This window comes from Perca flavescens, chromosome 10 (genome assembly GCF_004354835.1).
Source record: "Perca flavescens isolate YP-PL-M2 chromosome 10, PFLA_1.0, whole genome shotgun sequence".
Taxonomy (NCBI): Eukaryota; Metazoa; Chordata; class Actinopteri; order Perciformes; family Percidae; genus Perca; species Perca flavescens.
In genome coordinates, this window is record NC_041340.1 from 1,623,043 (window position 1) to 1,630,542 (window position 7,500).

General features: G+C 44.1%; 1 protein-coding gene across 1 annotated transcript in view; it reads left to right on the plus strand.

The window, feature by feature from the left end:
• Nucleotides 1-7,500, plus strand: part of sh3yl1 (SH3 and SYLF domain containing 1) — a 20,839-nt gene that overhangs the window by 6,622 nt on the left and 6,717 nt on the right.

Sequence of the window (7,500 nt, forward strand, 5' to 3'; positions counted from 1 at the left end):
CACACACACACACACACACACACCTACCTATAGACACACACCTATAGACACACACACCTACCTGTAGACACACACCTATAGACACACACACACACACACACACACACACACACACACACACACCTACCTATAGACACACACCTATAGACACACACACACACACACCTATCTGTAGACACACACCTATAGACACACACACACACACACACCTACCTATAGACACACACCTATAGACACACACACACCTACCTGTAGACACACACCTATAGACACACACACACACCTACCTATAGACACACACCTATAGACACACACACACACACCTACCTATAGACACACACCTATAGACACACACACACCTACCTATAGACACACACCTATAGACACACACACCTACCTGTAGACACACACCTATAGACACACACACACACACACACACCTACCTATAGACACACTTATATGACACACACACACACCTACCTGTAGACACACACCTATAGACACACACACACACACACCTACCTGTAGACACACACCTATAGACACACACACACACACCTACCTATAGACACACACCTATAGACACACACACACCTACCTGTAGACACACACCTATAGACACACACACACACCTACCTGTAGACACACACCTATAGACACACACACACACCTACCTATAGACACACACCTATAGACACACACACACCTACCTGTAGACACACACCTATAGACACACACACACACACACACCTACCTATAGACACACACACCTACCTATAGACACACACCTATAGACACACACACCTACCTGTAGACACACACCTATAGACACACACACCTACCTGTAGACACACACCTATAGACACACACACCTACCTGTAGACACACACCTATAGACACACACACACACACCTACCTATAGACACACACCTATAGACACACACACACACACCTACCTGTAGACACACACCTATAGACACACACACACACACACCTACCTGTAGACACACACCCATAGACACACACACACACCTACCTATAGACACACACCTATAGACACACACACACACACACACCTACCTATAGACACACACCTATAGACACACACACACCTACCTGTAGACACACACCTATAGACACACACACACCTACCTATAGACACACACCTATAGACACACACACACACCTACCTATAGACACACACCTATAGACACACACACACACCTACCTGTCGACACACACCTATAGACACACACACACACCTACCTGTAGACACACACCTATAGACACACACACACACCTACCTATAGACACACACCTATAGACACACACACACACCTACCTGTAGACACACACCTATAGACACACACACACACACACACACACACACACCTACCTATAGACACCTACCTATAGACACACACACACCTACCTATAGACACACACCTATAGACACACACACACACCTACCTATAGACACACACCTATAGACACACACACCTACCTGTAGACACACACCTATAGACACACACACCTACCTGTAGACACACACCTATAGACACACACACACACACACACACCTACCTATAGACACACACACACCTACCTATAGACACACACCTATAGACACACACACACACACACACACACCTACCTATAGACACACACCTATAGACACACACACACACCTACCTATAGACACACACCTATATAGACACACACACACACCTACCTATAGACACACACCTATAGACACACACACACACCTACCTATAGACACACACCTATAGACACACACACACCTACCTGTAGACACACACCTATAGACACACACACCTACCTGTAGACACACACCTATAGACACACACACACACACACACACACACACTACCTATAGACACACACACCCTACCTATAGACACACACCTATAGACACACACACACACACACACACCTACCTATAGACACACACCTATAGACACACACACACCCTACCTATAGACACACACCTATAGACACACACACACCTACCTATAGACACCTACCTATAGACACACACACACCTACCTATAGACACACACCTATAGACACACACACACACACCTACCTATAGACACACACCTATAGACACACACACCTACCTGTAGACACACACCTATAGACACACACCTACCTGTAGACACACACCTATAGACACACACACCTACCTGTAGACACACACCTATAGACACACACACACACACACCTACCTACCTATAGACACACACACACCTACCTATAGACACACACCTATAGACACACACACACACACACACCTACCTATAGACACACACCTATAGACACACACACACACACACCTACCTATAGACACACACACACACACACCTACCTATAGACACACACCTATAGACACACACACCTACCTATAGACACACACACACACCTATAGACACACACCTATAGACACACACACACACCTACCTGTAGACACACACCTATAGACACACACACACACCTACCTGTAGACACACACCTATAGACACACACACACCTACCTATAGACACACACCTATAGACACACACACACACCTACCTGTAGACACACACCTATAGACACACACACACACCTACCTGTAGACACACACCTATAGACACACACACACACACACACCTACCTATAGACACACACCTATAGACACACACACACCTACCTATAGACACACACCTATAGACACACACACACACCTACCTGTAGACACACACCTATAGACACACACACCTACCTGTAGACACACACCTAGACACACACACACACACCTAGCTATAGACACACACACACCTACCTATAGACACACACCTATAGACACACACACACCTACCTATAGACACACACCTATACACACACACACACACACACCTACCTATAGACACACACCTATAGACACACACACACACACCTACCTATAGACACACACCTATAGACACACACACCTACCTGTAGACACACACCTATAGACACACACACACACACACACACCTACCTATAGACACACACCTATAGACACACACACACACCTACCTGTAGACACACACCTATAGACACACACACACCTACCTGTAGACACACACCTATAGACACACACACACACCTACCTATAGACACACACCTATAGACACACACACACACCTACCTGTCGACACACACCTATAGACACACACACACCTGTAGACACACACCTATAGACACAGACACACACACACCTACCTATAGACACACACCTATAGACACACACACACACCTACCTGTAGACACACACCTATAGACACACACACACACACACACACCTACCTATAGACACACACCTATAGACACACACACCTACCTATAGACACACACCTATAGACACACACACCTACCTGTAGACACACACCTATAGACACACACACCTACCTGTAGACACACACCTATAGACACACACACCTACCTGTAGACACACACCTATAGACACACACACACCTACCTATAGACACACACCTATAGACACACACACCTACCTATAGACACACACCTATAGACACACACACCTACCTGTAGACACACACCTATAGACACACACACCTACCTGTAGACACACACCTATAGACACACACACACACACACACCTACCTATAGACACACACACACACCTACCTATAGACACACACCTATAGACACACACACACACCTACCTATAGACACACACCTATACACACACACACACACACCTACCTATAGACACACACCTATAGACACACACACACACACCTACCTATAGACACACACACACCTACCTGTAGACACACACCTTTACACACACACACACCTACCTATAGACACACACCTATAGACACACACACCTACCTGTAGACACACACCTATAGACACACACACACCTACCTATAGACACACAGCTATAGACACACACACCCTACCTATAGACACACACCTATAGACACACACACACACACACCTACCTATAGACACACACCTATAGACACACACACCTACCTGTAGACACACACCTATAGACACACACACACACACACCTACCTATAGACACACACCTATAGACACACACACCTACCTGTAGACACACACCTATAGACACACACAGACCTACCTGTAGACACACACCTATAGACACACACACACACCTACCTATAGACACACACCTATAGACACACACACACACCTACCTATAGACACACACCTATAGACACACACACACCTACCTGTAGACACACACCTATAGACACACACACACCTACCTGTAGACACACACCTATAGACACACACACACACACACACACTACCTATAGACACACACCTATAGACACACACACACACCTACCTGTAGACACACACCTATAGACACACACACACACACACCTACCTATAGACACACACCTATAGACACACACACACACACACCTACCTATAGACACACACCTATAGACACACACACACCTACCTATAGACACACACCTATAGACACACACACCTACCTGTAGACACACACCTATAGACACACACACCTACCTGTAGACAAACACCTATAGACACACACACCTACCTATAGACACACACACCTACCTATAGACACACACACCCTACCTATAGACACACACCTATAGACACACACACACCTACCTATAGACACACACCTATAGACACACACACACCTACCTATAGACACACACACACCTACCTGTAGACACACACCTATAGACACACACACACACACACCTACCTATAGACACACACCTATAGACACACACACACACACCTACCTATAGACACACACCTATAGACACACACACACACCTACCTATAGACACACACCTACCTGTAGACACACACCTATAGATACACACACACACACACCTACCTATAGACACACACCTATAGACACACACACACACACACCTACCTATAGACACACACCTATAGACACACACACACACCTACCTATAGACACACACCTATAGACACACACACACACACCTACCTATAGACACACACCTATAGACGCACACACGTAGACACACACACAGACACATAACCACACAAAAACTCAGTCGTAAGTCTTTCTCCTGATGTGTTAACCGTGAGATTTCTGATGTTTTTCGGCTCTAAATCAGGAACAGACTTCCTTTCTTCAGAGGAAATAGAATCAGGAATTTTTCTCTTGTTGTCATGTTCCCGAAAACCCCAAAACCACCAACCAGCCCCCGAGGAGACCCACGTTAGGGCCCCGCGTGATCCTCGCTGTGTTTGACTAATCGCCGGTGAGCTAATGACCATCTCTGATCACATGACGCGTCAGATGGTTTGCTCGCCCGGGCTTATCTGAGGCTGTTTGGGTCTCTGTTACCGGGGGCAACGTCAATAACCCAAAAAAACATGATGCAGCTGGGGAGATGCTCTCAGAGTGGAAGTGAATAAGGCGAAAAATAGGTGACAAAAAGGCAACGAAAAAGGTGACAAATGCGCGACAAAAAGGTGACAAATAGGCGACAAAAAGCAACAACAAAGCGGCCAAAAGGCAGCGAAAAAGGTGATAAAAAAGCGACAAATAGGTGACAAAAGGAGATAAAAAAAGCAGCGAAAAGGTGACAAATAGGTGACAAAAGGTGACAAAAAGGAGATAAAAAGCAGCGAAAAAGGTGACAAATAGGTGACAAAAGGAGATAAAAAGCAGCGAAAAAGGTGACAAATAGGTGACAAAAAGGAGATAAAAAAGCAGCGAAAAGGTGACAAATAGGGTGACAAAAGGAGATAAAAAAGCAGCGAAAAAGGTGACAAATAGGTGACAAAAAGGAGATAAAAAGCAGCGAAAAGGTGACAAATGCGCGACAAAAAGGTGACAAATAGGCGACAAAAAAGCAACAACAAAGGCGGCAAAAGGCAGCGAAAAGGTGATAAAAAGCAACAAAAAAGGTGACAAAAAGGAGATAAAAAGCAGCGAAAAAGGTGACAAATAGGTGACAAAAAAAGGAGATAAAAAGCAGCGAAAAAGGTGACAAAAGAGCAACAAATAGGTGACAAATGGGCGACAAAAGGTGACAAATAGGTGACAAAAGGCAAATGAAAAAGGTGACAAATGGGCTAACGAAAAAGGTGAGAAATAGGCGACAAAAAGCAACAACAAAGGCGGCAAAAGGCAGCGAAAAAGGTGATAAAAAAGCGACAAATAGGTGACAAAAGGAGATAAAAAAGCAGCGAAAAAAGGTGACAAATAGGTGACAAAAGGAGATAAAAAGCAGCGAAAAAGGTGACAAATAGGTGACAAAAAGGAGATAAAAAAGCAGCAAAAAGGTGACAAATAGGTGACAAAAAGGAGATAAAAAAGCAGCGAAAAAGGTGACAAATAGGTGACAAAAAGGAGATAAAAAGCAGCGAAAAGGTGACAAATAGGGTGACAAAAGAGCAACAAATAGGGTGACAAATGGGCGACAAAAGGTGACAAATGGGCTTACACAAAGGTGACAAATGGGCGACAAAAAGGTGCCAAATGGGCGACAAAAAGGTGACAAATGGGCGACAAAAAGGTGACAAATGGGCGACAAAAAGGTGACAAATGGGCGACAAAAAGGTGACAAATGGGCGACAAAAGGTGACAAATGGGCGACAAAAGGTGACAAATGGGCGACAAAAGGTGACAAATGGGCGACAAAAGGTGACAAATAAACAAAAAAAGCAACAAATAGGCGAAAAAAAGCAACAAATAGGTGACAAAAAGGCGGCCAAAAGGCAGCGAAAAGGTAACAAAAAGTGACAAATGGGCGACAAAAAGCAACAAATAGGTGACAAAGCAGCGATAAAAAGGCAGCGAAAAAGGTGACAAATATGTGACAAAAAGGAGATAAAAAGGTGACAAATAGGTGACAAAAAAAAAAAGCAACAAATAGGTGACAAAAAGGAGATAAAAAGGCAGCGAAAAAAAGGTGACAAATAGGTGACAAAAAAGCAACAAATAGGTGACAAAAAGGAGATAAAAGGCAGCGAAAAAGGTGACAAATAGGTGACAAAAAAGCAACAAATAGGTGAAAAAGGCGACAAAAAGGTGACAAATGGGCGACAAATAGGTTACAAAAAAAGGCAGCGAATAAGACGATAAAAGGGCAGCAAAAAGCTGCAAAAAAGCACGAGAAGGTTTAAAAATCCGTGTGGTGAGCTAATGACCATCTCTAATCACATGACGCGTCAGATGGTTTGCTTTCGCCCGCGAGGCGATCTGAGGCTGGTTGGGTCTCTGTTACCGGGGCAACGTCAATAACCCAAAAACAAACATGATGCAGCTGGGGAGCTGCAGGGAGGAAGAGGAGGACAAAGGAGAGTTAGGCCCAGCAGTGGTTTATAATAATATATAATATAATAATATATCATATAATAATACATAATAATAATATATAATATAAAATATATAATATAATAATGATATATAATATCATAATATA